The sequence below is a fragment of the Myxine glutinosa genome, chromosome 6 (genome assembly GCF_964187855.1).
Source record: "Myxine glutinosa chromosome 6, kmMyxGlut1.1, whole genome shotgun sequence".
In the NCBI taxonomy this organism is placed as follows: Eukaryota; Metazoa; Chordata; class Myxini; order Myxiniformes; family Myxinidae; genus Myxine; species Myxine glutinosa.
Window position 1 is genome coordinate 156,141,147 of NC_136266.1, and position 18,520 is coordinate 156,159,666.

The 18,520-nt window shown below is 45.9% G+C and overlaps 1 long non-coding RNA gene across 1 annotated transcript in view; it reads right to left on the reverse strand.

Annotated features, from left to right (window-relative positions):
• The window catches only part of LOC137428940 (uncharacterized), an 80,449-nt gene that overhangs the window by 39,176 nt on the left and 22,753 nt on the right, over window positions 1-18,520 (reverse strand). The window lies entirely within an intron of this gene.

An 18,520-nucleotide genomic window follows, 5' to 3' on the forward strand; every position in this document is an offset into this window, starting at 1 on the left:
CAAATGCAAAAAATAAACAAGATGGAGCATTCAACGATGCAGAGTCTGTTAGGAGAGCCGTGGGTAAATGTCCAGGCAACCCCACCCCCTCCCCCCGCCCCCCTATTGCACAACAGGGCACTCACTGAGTATGACTCCCTTTATAGAAAAATTAATTTATGTAATTGAAATGAAAATATTATTATTTTCAGATATAAATCAGCGCAGAGCAGGGGTTTGCCTTTTTTGGGCACCCTGGTCCCCTTTTTTGGGCACCCTGGTCCCCTTTTTTGAAGCAATGTTTTATGGCCGGATGCCCTTCCTGCCGCCAACCCTGTTAGTCGCCTCTTGCGACACACAGGGAATTACCAGTGAGCTGGTACTCAATTTGCCGACCTCAGAAGGATGACAGGCTGAGTCAACCCCTCTGGTGTTAATTCAGTGATCGACCGGGATTCGAACCCAGGATCCTCGGATTCCAAACTGGCACCCGAACCGCTAAGTCAACACCCAGCTATCCAACCCGCTAAGTCAACACCCAGCTATCCAACACCAGGCTATGGTGAGTACAGCTAACTTGGACATAATCTCCATGGAAGGTATAAAAACAAAGTAAGGTTAAATTAGACATAAAAAAATGTTATGGATAATTAAGACAACTTTGTGGACCTATGCTTGAGGCAGCCGAGGCACGCTGCCAGTGTTCTCCCCAGACAAATCCCCAGTGCGCTACCTGTGGTGTGCTCGTGGTCTGGAATGTCCTGAAAATGCAGCAAATGTTATCTTGAAACACAATTTGTTGCTGTTGTACATACATCCAACATGAAGATAGCAAGTGACCAAATTGCAGTGGTCAGTCAAGTGGGTAGCGGCCTCCAAAGAACAATCAATGAGATTCTTACCCCACGAGACATGCACTATCTCAGTTACAATGAAATTGAATCGTCCATCAAATTCAAATTTGTGAGAGCAGAAGAGATACAATGCAAGGGATTGAAGAGTGCCTCGAGTCTCATTTCAAAGATGCAAAGACTTTTCACATAACATAAAAATTGCCTCAGACTTGTACCAGTTTCCAGAGATGAGATCATGGTCTATCCAATTTCCAAAGGGAAAGGGGAGAACAGGAAAGTCGTGAAGAGAGGCAGCGAAGACGGAACGCACATGATTGAGGAGACTGAGATGAACGTTGGGAAATATGTAGGCTAGAATATGACAATATTTTGAATGGAATACTGCTCTCCCCTCTGGGCTGGTGCTCCTGCCTCACACCCAGCTCGGCTTCACGCTGTTGAAACCAAAGATTTCAGAATCATTGGAATCTCCCGTGATGAAGTTAACTCCGAGCGCCTTTCACTCACTCACCGCAGGCAGGTTGGTGGTCTTTCTGTCTTCTACCGACTGCTCCCCGGCCTTGCCCCCCCCCCCCAGCTCTCTCTGTGCTCTGTCCCCCCAATATTCCTTCAGGTCACACAAGATCTGCCTGCAACCCTCTTATGGTTAAACTGCCAAAATCAAGACTCTCTGCTCACCTTCACTCTTTCATTCCTCTTTTCTCCCGCCTTTGGAACAAACTTCCCCACTCTCTTCAATCCCACTCCTCCCTCCAGGTCTTTAAAACAGCTGTTCACCACCATCTCTTATCTTCCCCCATCCAAAACCTTGATCTTTTCTACCCCCGCTAATTTCACCCCAAATCCACTTTTTTGAAATTCCGACTTCTTTCCTGGAAGTCCAAGCAGTGTCCATGTGTTTTTTTTTTTTTACCTCTCTCACCCCCCGCTCTTCCCACGCCTCCTTCCCCCAAGCCCTCTCCCTCCCACAGATCTCCCGATGTCCCTGTTCTCTGCTGTTGTACTTGTGCGCCTCCCTCTCTCTCCCCATCTTGTCTCCCGCTCCCTTCATCTCATGTTTTATGTGTCAGTTTCTCTTTTTGTAATTAATGTTAGCTCTTCTTGTATACAAAAACACGAGCCTCGTGTTTTTGTATACAAGAAGCCTCGAACACGAGCCTCGATCTTGTATACAAAAAAAAAAAAGAAGTAATTAAGTTCGTTCACGGGTATGGAATGCCTCCCTCATACTCCTTCCCAGAAAAGGAAGACGTCTCTCATTCCCAGAGACATTATTGGAGATGTCAATGCCTCAATTGCAAGGGGGGAATATAGATTCAGCTAGGATGGAAGAGCTCTCGCAACAAATGCCACCAACCTCAAATTAGTTGCGTTGTATAATGTGTCGATTTTAGCTCACCTGGACTTTAGTCCGGTGAGCTTATGCGATGGAGCAGTGTTCGTAGGTGTCAGTCAGTCAGTGAGTTTGTAAACACTTCAGTCATCATAGCTTGAAACAAACACGATTTTGATGAAACTTGGCCACAAGCTTCATATCTGATGCCTAACGAAGGTGCATTGGCCGCATCAAAATTTGCTCTTACTTACGGTTGAAATCAGGCCTAAAATGCTACAAATTACTGCCCTAACCTACAGGGGGCATCGCATCAGCAGCACAGCCATACCCTAAGCCCAAAGCATGACCTGTAACCTATAAAAGAAGACCTGTAAGCATGTATTACTGTAATCAGCAGCGAGAGGGCTTCCATTCAACCAGCTTCTGCGCATGAACAAAATGTCGATATTTTATGACGTCATTGACTGGTACCCCTGATCCAGGTGAGCTTCAGGACCTGTGGTCCTATTTTTTTTAAATGTGGTTGAGGGTTTCTCTAGAGTTCTGGAAGATTCGAAATATACATGATTGGGAACTCGATATCGTACATCCATGGATCCAGGACCACCTTTTCCCTCCAGACTGCGGGTGCCTGTGGTTTGAAACCAACATGGAGGTCAAGCTCAAGCCCAATTTTAGCCCACATGGTGATCAATACACAGTTTTTCAACTTATTTTAGTAGAGGATGGATACTGGATACAGATCCATCTTTTGTGTAATGACATTTTTTGTGAGGTTGTTCTCTTTTGGTCATAGGGTGACTTTGAAGTTGCAGAAATAGTGAACTTTATATTTAGTGTCGTACTTCAATAAAAGTGTTATTTTGGATTGCCTGAAACAAATTCCAACAATATATATCTTTACAGGACTGTGGGCAGTAGGAACAGAGCTACACAGTTACAAAGCTTGAAGGGTCAGCCCACAATTCCTAATGACCTTGCTGCTACATCTCTGGACGCCACAGCCAAATTGAGCTATAATTTGCAAAGGTGCGTTCAAGGGTCAAAATAACCTCGCTCACCAAATTACAGGAAAATATTAGGAGATGGGGTTTAAATCACCCTTCAGATTGGACTGGTCGTCCCGGATATGTGCTCTAGTGTCTCGGAGAGTGTTGCTGCAGTGTTCTGTGGGGGAATATTTCCTTATCCGCCAATGGTTGAGCAGCTGCTCTGCAGTCGCTTAAGCATACCACCATTCGGCCCTGAGTGAGTCTGGCTCCAGACGCATGTCGAGCTCTGCCAAAACTGTTGCTCCATTGAAATACCCCTGGAAGCTGAGATTGAACCATTTGTTCTCCGCATAATCTGCCACATCCTGCACAAAATCCAATAATATAGTTGAAAACATTGTTCTTTGTTGAGAGACACCGAGATCCAACGATACTAATTCCCCATTTTTGTCGCTTCTCGAGTTCCTTTTTTGCATGTTCCCCTTACATTTTATGCGAAATACACTTTGCAATAGAGGATGGTCTTCTTCTCTATGTTCCAGATCGATTTTTGCACATCTTCCATTATTTTAGTGTAGGCAGGGAGAACGCCTCCCCATGGGCCAGGCATGGCCAGTGGCATCTTTTGATCCAGCACACGTCGTTATATTCTGTTCAATTATTTTTTGTAGTTTTAATGTAAGAACAATATATTGACTGGTACCCCTGATCCAGGTGGTACCCCTTTCATTGATTGGTACCCCTTTCACACCTGGGTGGTATGCAGACTGGATTCTGAGCTGTCTAGCCTCGGTTCAGATCTCAGCCCAGCTATAAACTGCTATCCTGGAGTTTTCGCAACCTGGCCAATCCATCAATGGTGCTCCAACCCTTGAATGGACATGAAACGGGGTGTCTCGTTTTCTAGCATTAGTTGGTGGAAGTTAAAGATCCCACAGTGTCCTTTGCGAAGAGAAGTCGAGCTATCACTGTCACCTTAAACAGGTTGGAAATTCCTCCACTTGCAGTGGAGTATCCTGTGTCGGAGTAGCGAACCATCCAGGTTTTAACTCCCAGCCACTTAGTCAATGAAACTACCTTGGCAGCTTCTATGCCAATTGGTGCAAGGAGGAAAATAAGGAGAAGGAGAATTATGTAGGAATATTAAATGTCACCCAAAATTTATTTACTAAGAAATGTTGTAACTTCGTTAATCCTCATAAGTTGTGTACAACCACAATCACTGCTACAAGCAATAGTATTAGTTTTGACAGGAAGTGAACGAAGACAGCGTCAGTACAGGTTAAAGAGGTGCCACATGGTCAGGCCCAGATCCAATCCTGTTTAGTATGGAGCAGCAAACATATTTGGCCCACAATGCTGACCATACAACCCAGAGGCCGTGAGCGTCCTCTGTCTGCACATCAGGACATATCAGTACAACAACCAGCCCAGACCAGCGTAATCAAACAATAAGCCTCTATCATCATTACTAATGGACTGTAACACAAACCAACTGATTGAAATTGTGATAAAAAACAAACAGGACATAATACAAGATAAACAAGAAAAAGAGCAATCAGGGATTGCAAACCCTCGCCAGGATGTATTGTCAGTGGTTTTTAGGGCTTTTGTGTTAAAACAAATATGGCGGCGGAACCACGTGACCGATGACATGATCATTTTTTTTCTCCACTAATTTATTCCGAGATTATGCTCAAGAAATTTCATCTTGATCGGATGAAGTTTTGTACTTGTCAAATTATGACGTCATAATGGAGGCACCTATGACATCATCATTAACATGTTTTATTCCCCATGGAGAGTTCTTTACAATGAGCAATGTCTCCATTTTTTCTATTCAGCACTTTCGGAGATATAGAGGTGCAAAGGTTTTCGGTGTTTCCAGGATGGCCGCCAAACCACGTGACCTATGACGTCATAATTATCACTAAAAAATTCTACAGGTGGAGTTGCACCTATGGTGAAAATTTCCTGTCAATCGGACCAACGGTTGCAGAGAAAATCATATTTATTCTGTGCGGACAAACAAACAGACAAACAGACAAACAAACGTACTCAAACGAAATACCCTCTCCTCTGACGAGGGTAATGATAGTAAATGTGGGATGTGTAGGGCCTACGAAAGGATGCACTTGAGTACTGGGGAAGGTCAGTATTCGGGCTTCAAGAAACATCTACAACACGTGGGAGTGACACAGGTAGAGGCCAAATCCAAATCAATTTTCCAAACCACATTTCCAAGCTGGCCTCCAAAGCCAGTCGCCGACTGGGCATCCTCCATCGTGCGAAGTCCTTCCTCGGCACACCTGAGCTCCTCACCACATACAAGGCTTTCATCCGCAGCTCACTGGAATACTGTTCCCCCCTCTGGGCCGGTGATCCTGCCTCACACCTAGCTCGGCTTCACGCTGTTGAATCCAAAGCTTTCAGAATCATTGGAATCTCCCGCGATGACGCTATCTCTGAGGGCCTTTCACTCACTCACCGCAGGCAGGTTGGTGGTCTTTCCGTCTTCTACCGATTCCTCTCTGGCCTTGCTCCTCCAACTCTCTCTGTGCTCTGTCCCCCAAATATTCATACAGGTCGCACAAGATCTGCCAGGAACCCACTTATGGTTAAACTGCCAAAATCAAGACTCACTGCTCACCTTCACTTTTTCTCCCGCCTCTGGAACAAACTCCCTCACCCTCTTCAATCCCACTCCTCCCTCCAGGTCTTTAAAACAGCTGTTCATCACCATCTCTTATCTTCCCCCATCCAAAACCTTGATCTTTTCTACCCCCGCTAATTCACCCCAGATACACTTGTTCGAAATTCCAACTTCTTTCATGGAAGTCCTTGCAGTGTCCATGTGTTTTATACCTCTCCCACCTCCCCCCAAGCCCTCTCCCTCCCACCGTTCTCTCGATGTCCCTGCTCTCAAATGTTGTGTTTGTGTCCTTCCCCATCTCTCCCCATCTTGTCAACCGCTCCCCTTATTTTATGTTTTATGTGTCGGTTAGACTTTTTGTGTGATTAATGTTAGCTCTTTCATGAGCCTCGATCTTGTATACCCCCCCAAAAAAAAAACGATCTGGGGGGGGGGGGGCGTAGGTTGTGACAGTTCAGGTGACACACGGATTAATATGGTCGTTGGAGTATCAGGCATAAATCGCGAGGAGACATTACCACCGTCCAGGCCACACAGGAAATCCACCAGGAGTGTCGAGCTGGCAATTGGGGTTAGGAAATCAGCATAGCCTGAAATACTCTTTCAACCCACTTTATATGGACTGTTTACCTCCGCCACCGTAGGGGGATGGAGGTTGTGTTTTCACACCTGTCTGTTTGTGAACAGGATATCTCAAAAGGTTGTGGATGGATTCGGCCGAAATTTGGTGGAGAAGTTAGGTATGTGACAAGGACGAAATGATTAGATTATGGTGAAGATCCGATACGGATCTGGATTTGAAATTTTTTAAATGTGATTCTTCACGATTGAGAGATAAGATAAGGAAAAACTCTGTACATCACGATATCTCAAAAAGTTGTGGATGGATTCGGACAAAACTTGGTGGACATGTTGGGTGTGTGACAAGGACTAATCAATTTGATTTGGGTGAAGATCTGAATATGGATTCGGATACGAGAATTATTTAATTTTTAAGCGATTCTTCACCATTAAGTGATGCGCTAATACAGATATATAGCACGATACGATATCTCAAAAAGTGCATCGGTTTATCGCTATACCACTATTTCTCAGGTACGTGCAATATGGTACAGGAAACAGAAAAGGAATTCACTCAAGACCTTTGATCTGTATAGAATGTAACTATAAATAGCTTATCAAGTGAAAAGGGACATGAAGTCATGTGCTGAACAAAACAACACACCCACGTGTTTTGTTGGTCATAAAAGTTGTTTTCATAAGTCGTGCACTGATGTTGTGCAATGTTTATAATTACGATGCATGTTTTGTCCTTTGGTGACCCATACACGATGTGACAAAACCCCTCGTGTATTGAGCTTGATCAGTCAGCAAACAATGATATTCAGTATAACTTACCACGTGAGCTAATGTTTACTTTTTTTCTTTTTTTTTTTGTATACAGAGTCGAGGCTCGTGAAAGAGCTAACATTTATCAAACAAACAAATCAAACAAACAAGCAAACAAAGTATATCAAAAGGGGAGCGGTCGACAAGATGGGGAGAGAAGGGGAGGAAGCACACAAACAACATTTAAGAGCAGGGACATCGGGAGATATTTTTGGAGGGAGAGGGCCTGGGGGGAGGCAGGATAGGTATAAAACGCAAGGACACCAAGGACTTCCAGGAAAAGAAGTCAAAAGTCACCTCAAAAAAGTGGATTTGGGGTGAAATTAGCGGGGGTAGAAAAGATCAAGGTTTTGGATTGGGGAAGATAAGAGATGGTGGTGAACAGCCGTTTTAAAGACCTGGAGGGAGGAGTGGGATTGAAGAGAGTGAGGGAGTTTGTTCCAGAGGCGGGAGAAAAGAGGAGTGAAGGTGAGCAGTGAGTCTTGATTTTAACAGTTTAACCATGAGAGGGTTGCAGGCAGATCTTGTGCGACCTGCAGGAATATTTGGGGGACAGAGCCCAGAGAGAGCTGGGGGAGCAAGGCCGGAGAGGAGTCGGTAGAAGACGGAAAGACCACCAACCTGCCTGCGGTGATTAAGTGAAAAGCCCTCGGAGATAGCGTCATCGCGGGAGATTCCAATGATTCTGAACGCTTTGGTTTCAACAGCGTGAAGACGAGCTAGGTGTGAGGCAGGAGCACCGGCCCAGAGGGGAGAGCAGTACTCCATTGAGCTGCGGATGAAAGCCTTGTATGTGGTGAGGAATTCAGGTGTGCCAAGGAAGGACTTCGCACGACGGAGGATGCCCAGTCGGCGACTGGCTTTGGAGGCCAGCTTGGAAATGTGGTTTTCCGAGGAAAGATCATGGCAGATAGTGACACCCAAAAGCTTGAGTGACAGAACTTCTTGGAGAGGTTTATTCAGAAAGTAGATGGGAAGGTTGTCCAGTCGGTCTTTTCGGAGAGACATCGTAAGAGTGTGAGATTTGTCAGGATTGAAAGACATGTTCCACTTGTTTGCCCAGTCTGTGATTTTGTGCAGGTCTGCAGAGAGCGAGGAGGCTGCAGACTGCCGATCTGAGGGATGAGGAATGGAGTGGCAGAGAGTGGAGTCATCAGCAAAGAGATAAAGAGGATTTTCAAGAGAGTCAGAAAGATCATTGATGAAGACCAGAAAAAGCACAGGGCCCAGAACACTGCCTTGGGGAACTCCAGCCTGAACAGGAAGAGGAGATGAGAGAAACCCATTCAGGGCCACACGTTGACTACGACTAGAGAGGAAGTCTGCCAGCCATGCGTGGAGATTTCCATGGATACCAAAGGAGGAGAGTTTGGTGAGCAGAGCAGGGTGCCAGACCGTATCGAAGGCACGTGATATGTCGAGGGAGGCAGCTCTAATTTCCTGTTTGGCATTGAGGACCTCCATCCATTGTTGAGACAGCAGAAGCAGCATGTCCAGAGTAGAGTGACCTGGTCTGAAACCAAATTGATGATCAGAGATCAAGCCATTGGAGAAGAGGAAAGATTTCATATCCGAAGCAATGATGGATTCCATGACTTTGCTGATAATTGGGAGAAGGCTGATTGGTCTATAGTTGCTAGGATCTGTTTTTGCACCTTTTTTGTGCAAAGCGGTGATGTTGGCTGATTTCCAAACAGATGGCAGTTGACCTTGAGCAAAAGAGAGGGTGAAGAGAACAGAGAGAGGGAGTTGTGGAAGTGTAACTCAGTGTAACTCATTGGTTGGAACTGGTAACGAACCAAGGTACGAGCAGGTGGTCGTAAGAATGTCAGGAATGCATCTCGCCCTGTCGAAGCTGAGAGTCCTGTTGTGTAGCTTTAGCACGACCCCGGGCTAACACACATTCCCAAGCCCGTACTATTGTCTTTCATCGGGATGCAAAGAGGATGAAGCAAATTCCCAGCAGGGAGGAGCGAGTTGGTGCCAGGAAGGCGAGCAGGATGACTGAGTAACATTGCTGCGGAGAAGGGATTACGATTTCAGCGCACAGAGGATTAACTGAAGTTTGCCCATATAAACAGAAGAGACTTTGAGTCAAGGAGCACTCATCCTCAGAAGCCCTGCCCGACGGAATGAACGCGTACCACGAGTACGGCGCTGCGGAGAAGACATCGGCCACGAAAGAGGGACTATCAGGATAGAGTTACCTGGTCCATTGAGTTAAACGGTAGTTATTTGGTATTGGAATGAAGTGAACAACCAGTTAATAAAGTCATGACCTTTTGTAAAACCTGTTTCCGACCATTGGCGTCTTGAGTCCCTACACACTTCCACGACAGAGTGAAAGAGCAGAAGAACAGGATTTTAGGACCCATGGGCTGATGCCGTCAGGTCCAGTTGCAGAATCAGAGTCGAGGGTTGACAGAAACTTTTCCACCTTGTCAGGAGGAAAGGACACGGAGTCCAGGAGCAGCTGGGTACGACTGGGTATGGTGGGTACAGAGAGGGATGGGTTTGGGACACAAGATTTAGAGGCAAACACAGAGTTGAGGCATTCAGCTTTTTCACGTGCGGAGTCAGCTGTGTAGCCGTTTGAGGTAAGGGAGGGGAGGGAGGGGGAACAAACACCAGAAACAGATTTGACCAGACGCCACCAGGATTTGGAAGAGGGAGATAGATAAGAGAGTTTGGTCTTGAGAACGGAGAGATATTGTTTCCTGGCTCTCCTGAGGGTGGACACACACTTGTTTCGGGCTTCGTGAAAGGAAATGAGATTTCCTTCCGTTGGATTTGCTTTCCAGGAGACGAAGGCAAGTTGTTTCTGGGCAACAGCCTCACCACAAGATTCCGTGTACCATGGATGGGAGGAAGGGTATGACAACTGAAGACGAGATGGGATAAATCTGTGCATGAGAGAGAGCAATTTACTTTGGAAGAATTCCCAGGATGAGTTGATGTCAGAGGTGGTAGAGATGGGAGACCAGTCCAGATGATTGATGGCTGCTTGAAGACCGTGCCAGTTGGCCTGAGTGAAATGCCAGACTCGTCGACCATTGAGTTGAGCCATTGAGTTGGCTCTAGTAGTTTTTAAAGCAAAGTTAATGGTGACATCATTGCAATGGTTGACAATATTGGCTGATAGGTTTTATTGAGCTCATAGCTGATCAGCATCAGACTATTTGTCTCCTTACCTGGCTTGCTCTGGCCATTTATTTACAAACACCAACGACCAGATTTGCACATCTGGATTTTAGTTTTTTAGGCATACACTTATTGTGGTGACATTTTTCCAGGTTCCTCGGGCGAGGTTGTTGTCTGTCGGAGCTCGTCCACGTCCGTCAGACATAAGTTTCTCCCGATCGTTTTTGTCGAATTTCTACTGTTTATTTTACAGTGTTTGTGTTTACTGTGTGTTTCTAGTTCGATCTTGCTTTGTAAATTGTGCAAATTTGTGTGTATTAGTCGAATTGTTCGTGCCGTGTTTGGGGCCTGGTTCGCCTCAAGGCCTGCCCAGTCTCCTCGTCGGTCTTTTGTTTATTCACGTTCGTTCTTTCGTTGTATTGCCTTTTTTTCCCCTTTCCACCCCTACTTCCCCCGAACCTCTTACCCTTTGTTCAATGTCTTAAATACATAAAAAAAAGTAATCATAATAACAATTACCCTCTCTCCTCGCCCCCCCCCACCCCCACCCACGACCACATGTTGTCTCGCCTCTACCATTTCCTTCTCCTCCATGTTCTCCTTCCTCTCCAGTCGATACACCCCAAATCCACCTCTTTCAATCTCCGACTTCATTCCTGAAATTCCTAGTAGTGTCCATCTTGCTTTGTACCATGACCTCTCCTTCCCCGCAGCAGATGTCCCCTTCCACAGATCTCCAGATGTCCCTATTCTCCACTGTTGTTGTGCTTCCATCTCTCTCCCCCTCTTGCCTCCTGCTTCCTCCATTATATGTTTTATGTGTGTTTCTGTTTCTGTTTTTGTGTGTTAGCTCTTACACGAGCCTTGACTTTGTATACAAAAAAAAGAAGAAGAAGGTGTCCTTCTCCATGGTGTCTCGAAGGGTTGTGAGAGGATGACCCCTTCTCCGGGGTTTCTCGGGCCTCCAGTGTAGAACTTTCTTTCCAAGTTCTTCATGTCTGGGAGTGTGGGGGGAGAGGGTGGAGAGAAGTGAAGGGAAGGAGAGGAGAGTGAGGAGAAAAGAGAGGAGAGTGAGGGATGGAGAGGAGTGAGGGTTGGAGAGGAGTGAGGGTTGGAGAGGAGTGAGGGTTGGAGAGGAGAGTGAGGTTTTTACCCAGTTTGTAAAACTCTTCATGCAGCATCTAACTCAAGATGTCCAAATGTCATACATGTACGTCTGTGCCCTTGGGTTTTCTTGCCCCCCCCCCACTCCTTTTCAGTTCCACATGCCCCTCCCCTCAGAGCAATGCCGGGTAACCCTGCCAATTACAAATAATATTGTAGAACACTCACCATGTAGCTTAAGCAGAACGGCTGGCTTGTCAAGGGATTAGCGATTCATACATATGAAGATCAGACATTCAATGGTGAACGCTTGGAGTTCACTCGTCCCGTCGTTGCTTTAATCATTGTAAACCTCCCAATTATTTTGCCTTCATAACTCAGTGATTTCCCCACGGAGTACCCAGGCTAGCCTGCGGAAGCCTTCATGTCGATCCTCCTGGTTTCTATACATACATGCACAAGATAAAGTACATCAAAACTACAATGCCAAAGGTTTACCTTCAAACAAAGGTCTTTCAAAAAGGAATTCAAGTAGGAATTGTCGTAATTTAATTTTAAAATATATCAAGTCGCACAAGACACTAAATAGACCATGGGCCGAGCCTCAAAATTCCTACTTTCCCTGATATGCAAGAGAGATGTACTTAATTTGACCTTTAATGATCCTAGAGTATATTTATAAGTATGTCTATTAATGTTCCCATCTTCAAAACATACATGTATTTGACAGAAATCTGAAGAAAGGGACGCTAAAATTACTCTTGCAGCCGACGATCTCAGGGAAGTGATGACGTCAGCTTAGTTCTTAATTGGCCAATCACAGTGCTTTTAACAGGGGCTCCACCAAAACAAGCCAATCACAGTCATCGTACAGTGGGTGTCGTTGTAACGCAATGTAACAAAGCGAGTAAATCTACGCGTAGTACGACGCGACATGGAGTGCTGCATGCATTTGTGGACCAATCTGCAGACAAACCTATTCGTTTTTCGGATGTTAGCTGGAGAACATCACAATTATTGTTGGACATGGTATTGAGAGTCATTCTATTCGAATGCATGGCAATAGTGTGGAAGTTTTACCAATCCCAAGTCCATTCTCAACACAAGAAGAAGCCGATACGAGACATGTACTTCACTATTCGTATGCTGCAAGTAACGGTAAACTAAAATCTGCAAAGATCTTGACATCAAGTAATAAAGACCACTGCTCCACGTTTGAAAAGATTGGCATGACGTTTACAGTACCACCATCCTTCTATAAAGACATTGAAACATACACCTGTGAACTCCATGGGCAGAAGGGCTGTCGCCATGTAAATGAAACAAGATGCAGAATGTTCAAGACTGGGAGCTGTGGAGAGAAAAGCTTGCCTCCAAACAGAGATGATCTGCACAAGCACATATTGTGAGCAAACTACCAAGCTGCCATTTACAAGATGTGCCTTATCAGCAAACCAGAAATACCATCACCAAAGAACAATGGCTGGAAGATTGACGATGGCTCGCTCACCATAGACTGGATGGGTCTTCCTCCAGCACCATCAAGTGTAATGGAACTTGCCCACTGCTCTTGCAAGAAGACACAATGTACTCGAGGGCGGTGCTCGTGTTTGCTCCACAAGCTTCCATGTACTGATTTGTGCTCATGTAAAGACTGTGCAAATCAGGCGTCTGTTTCTCACTTGACCCAGATTGAGGAAGAAATTGACACTGGAATCAGATGAAGATGCTTAATTACTTCCTTATACTCTGTGGGTTTTTGTAACTTGAGTCTATTAGTCATTATTTAATTTTCATGTTTTGCTACTGAATGCACAAATATGATTGACAGGAATGCATTATGTTGTTGTATCAACAAAAATCTCTGCGTTTTTGTTCTTTTTTTCTTCATTTAACAACAAAGGTTTTGCCACTTTCTATAGAATTCTATAAAAGCCTGGTGTTGGCTGAGCGGTTAGGGTGCCGGCTTGGGATCCTAGGATCATGGGTTCAAATCCCGGTCGATCGCTGAATTAACACTGGGGCGTTGACTCAGCCTGTCATCCTTCAAAGGTTGGCAAATTGAGTACCAGTTCACTGGTAATTCCCTGTGTGTTGCAAGAGGCGACTAACAAGGTTGGTGGCAGGAAGGGCATCAGGCTGTAAAACATTGCTTCCAAAAGGGGACCATGGTGCCCAAAAAAGGCCAACCCCTGCTCTGCAGGGAAAATATGGCCTCCAAAGGTGGTTTTCTTCTTCTATAGAAGGGAGTCATTTACATTTGAAAATGAAAGATTATTAATACAGAATTTAGTATTACAAATGGCATGTGTTACGGATTCGTCACTTCTGCCTTTGTTGTTATTATATACTTGTAGGATTTTTAGTTTCAGTTAATATTGTTGTTAAGATTTCTGTGTGAAATGGAGTTGACTTTAGTAAAAGGTAAAAAGAAATGTTTGTGGAGGAAAAAGAAAAACTCAGCAAAGAAACCGGAAGAGAAGCGAGGAAAAAGATCAGCTGGGAAAATCGGCTTAATCGTTGGTGGATGTGGGGCGTGGATTGCACTCACATTTTGGGGATCGTTCCCCCTCGCCACCATTGGCCTGACTTCACACCTCGTAACTCCTCGTCTGCAGCCGCACTAATACCTGCCTATTGTTCTTGCCGATCTGCGCGACTTCGACCTTCACTCATCGTGGGGATTCGTGCACGGACTTTGGGATTGTTACATTCCACTCACGTTTGGCGTATCATGAGTTTATTGATTGGAGAGTATTGGGGAATGATGGTACCATCATATGCATTGTTCATGAGAAGCAAGTGATATTTTCATGGTACTTTCTTTAAGAGTGTTATTATTGTGTATGTGAGAGTTCTTAATACAATTACTTGTTTTGTTCTACACAATTCCATTGGTGTGGTTTTACCATGGTTTTTAGAACACTCAAAATAACAAATCTTTCTGCCGAGTTCCCTCTCGAGACTCTGAGGGGCACCTTTTCTCGAGACTCCTCCACCAGGGGTTTGTGGTTTGGGGAGGTAACACATAACAAATGTAAGACTGGGAAATTACGCATTTCATTGCAAAGTTAAAGGATTATACCTATGTTTTCTTTAAGCTGAGAACTGTTTATACTGCGGGGTAAAACAAAATGAATGTCGTTTAAGAATGTGAACTTTTTCCAGTAGGGACGGATTTTTCATATGAAAAATTACAATGAATATGCATGCGAAGTACAATATCTATGCTTTCCCATTTATTATTGAACCAAATTATATGTACACTACAGTACTTAATGTACACTAACTTGCCGATAGTCGGAGGAATTGGAGGAGTTGCATGTTTGTGTAATGATTTAGACTATGATATCCTCTTACAAACCTGTTTACATCAAGACTTGTTATAAGCAATATCATATGCATGTCAAAGAGAATATGTGATACACATGAGCCGTTTATGAACTGAACATAAATGGTATATTTGAGTGGCTTTGGACATTATTTAGTGCTGTTTCAGAACGGGATGCACACAGCTTGAGAGAGAATGAGAGAGGTAGGAAGGGGGAGGGAAGAGATAGAAAGAGAGAAAGAGAGAAAGAGAGAGAAAGAGGAGAAAGAGAGAAAGAGAGAAAGAGAGAACGAGAGAAAGAGAGAAAGAGAGAACGAGAGAAAGAGAGAACGAGAGAACGAGAGAAAGAGAGAAAGAGAAGAGAGAAAGAGAGAAAGAGAGAAAGAGAGAACAGAGAGAAAGAGAGAGAGAGAGAGAGAGAGAGAGAGAGAGAGAGAGAGAGAGAGAGAGAGAGAGAGAGAGAGAGAGAGAGAGAGAGAGGATGAATTAAGATTATTGAAAATATGACTTTTAAAATGAGTGTATGTGTGTGTCTGCGTGTGTGTGTGTGTGTGTGTGTGTGTGTGTATAAAAGAGAGATAGAATTGTGAGGAACAGAAATGAAAAAACGAGATGTGTGTGTGTGTGTGTGTGTGTGTGTTAAATGGAGAGAAAGGGGGAAGGAAACAGGGAATATTTACAAGAAAGAAGAGTGAATGAGGATCATTTGGAATATAAACAAGAATGTTGTGTGTGTCTATGTGTCTGTGTATCTCAAGATGACAAAATAGAGAAAAGTAGTATGGGGATACTATACAAGTATACATACCCAATATATGGGGGATAATTATTTCTGTTTCTTTAATATTTGTTTCATTTCATGCCTCATTTTTGTATTCTAAGTTACAAAAATGGGGATGTGGGGTGGGATCACTAGTCCCAAAAGTATACCAGTATGTCTCGAGCCTGGCCGGTCTCATTTACAGGGCAGATTTACACTTTTAGCGATTCAATTGATGCATATAAGCAGTTTGTGAAATATTGTTTGCTAGGGATATTTTTACCATAGCAACGGACACTAATAGGAATTATGTACATGAAATAATCCACAAAATAATACCTGCTGACATCAGATGATCTGCAAAATCATAAATTTGCTCAAAATCTCGATTTGGAAGCATCTATGTAACCGTTGTTAGGGAAAAGGCAGTCCTTAGCAACGGAGTTTAACTTCCTCTTTGTTTTTGGCCGTTGCTAATTAATGTGCAAATTTTGAACGTGGGAACATGTCATTTATGGTTCATATACACTTATTCAACATATCTATCACATTTGCAGGTACTTCTCAGACGTAGACCGTGGAATTCGAAAACTAAACAGAATTAGTGGACTCGGCCCATGGTCTAAAATGCCAGTTGATCCTTTTGAAACCTTAAACCAACATGGCAGAACTCCAACACGAGGTCAATGAACGTAAATGTTTATGTATGTATTGATGTGGAAGTGACGGGTCGTATAATGAAAGCAGATCACATAAAAAGGGTAAAATAAAATAACACAATATTTTCAGCAGGCGAGGCACCACCCATCGCACGTCACACCAACGCAGGCACATGGGGAGAGGAGTTTGAAGAAGAAGAATACAGAAGCAATTGTTTCTCCGTAATGTTTTCTGCGTTTGAATAAAAAGTTTCCCGTTGAGTTTGAAATTCCCTGGAATGTCCCATAATGTCCGAATTAGACAAATAAACACTATTTTTTCTGCTATGTCATTATCTTTTGGTTCCTCTAATCTCTCTACCTTACTCTGGCCTGTCTCAGTTCTCTCTTTTAATCCCCCCATTTGGTTCTAACCTGAGGTCAGGTTGTCGCGGTTACCGGACACAATTCTCTTGTACCGGCCGGTGACGTAATCAGCGGGCGGTCACTCGGATTGCATACCACGCCCCGTTGAGAGTCGTGGCTTACTGTTTGAATTTGAAATATATATTGCCGCTCGGCATAGCCATTTTCAATGCATTCGTGCCGAACTCAGAATAAACAGCTTTGTGAAACTCAGCTCGTTGTCGCGTCCATATTGTTGGAGTTCGACGTGGGAGCACAGCTCCACATTGGTGACCTCTTTTACGAACACGGCAATGGAGTCGACCATTGCTTTGAAACTCCCTGGCTTCTGGGAATCGCACGCGGCCATCTGGTTTGCCCAAGCGGAGTCCCAGTTCGCTCTGCGGCACATCACGGCGGACAAGACTCGCTTCCACCATGTGGTCTCCGCGCTAAACGCCGCCACCGCCTCCCGGGTCTTGAGCCTTCTACGGAGCCCGCCGACCGCCGACAAGTACGGCGCACTCAAACGACTACTCCTCGGTACGTTTGACCTCATTGAGGCCGAACGCGCGTGACAGCTGCTCGATCTGCCTGAGCTCGGGGAAGCTCGACCATCCGAGCGCATGGACCACATGCTCTCCCTGCTCAGCGAACACTGCCCAGATTTCCTCTTTCACAAGCTGTTTCTCTGACAGCTACCCGGGCAGGTACGCTTAGCTTTGGCTAACTCGACAATCAAGGACCCTCGCGCCCTGGCTAAGGAAGCCGACAAATATTTCTCAGCCGGGGGCACTTCGGAGCGGCCGCCTGGAACCCTGGTCCGGCCGAGGCAACGCCCTCGCCACCGGCCGATTCAGCGCCCCTTGCGGCCGCGGCCGCCATGACACCCCGTCAGCTGCACCCGCCACGACCGGCACCGCGGCCACCACCGGGACGGAACATGCGCTACTACCACGCCAGGTTCGGGCAGAAGGCCAGAATGTGTCGCCCACTGTGCACTTTCGGCGGGTCGGGAAACGACCAGGCCGGCGCTTGCTTCCTGCCATGAGCGTCGGCCATTCCGACAGCCTTTTGTTCATTACGGACACCGCGTCCGGGCGACGTTTCCTGTGTGATACGGGAGCTCAGGTGAGCGTTATACCCGCCTTGGGGCAGGACAAGCAGGCCGCGCTTTGCAGCCCCGCCTTGGTCGCCGCAAACGGCTCCTCTATCCACACCTTCGGTTCACGCAGCGTCGCAATCTGCTTCGGGGGCCAGCGTTTCGAGTGGGATTTCGTCACGGCGAAGGTGCCCATGCCTTTGTTGGGTGCGGATTTTCTTTGCGGCCATGGACTTTTGGTTCACGTAAAACGTCGTCGGCTCGTCAACGCAGAGACCTTCAGCTCTCTCGCTTGTTCGTTGAGTGGCTCCGCACCAACCAAGCTAGCCTGTGCGCTCCCGGCTGCGGATGACTTCACCCGCCTTCTCGCTGAGTTCCCCGCCCTCATGCGGCCGACGTTTTCGGCCGTCGCCGTCAAACACGGCGTCGAACACCACATCCCAACCACTGGTCCACCGGTCTACGCCAGGGCTCGTCGCCTCGACCCTGCCAAACTCGCCGTGGAAAAGGCGGAATTCGACGTGCTGGAGCGGTTGGGCATTATGCGGCGCTCGAACAGCGCGTGGGCCTCGCCCCTGCACATCATACCCAAACCGGGTGGCGGATGGCAACCGTGCGGCGATTATCGCCGCCTCATCGACGCCACCACCCCCGACCGGTACCCGATACCGCATATCCAGGACTTTTCCGCCCGTTTGGCGGGGCGGGTGATCTTCTCCAAGGTCGACCTTATTTGGGGCTACCACCAGGTACCTGTCCGGCCGGCCGACGTTCCGAAGACGGCTGTAATTACACCCAGGCCGGAAAGCATCGCAGAAGCTCGTGGCAGCGAAATT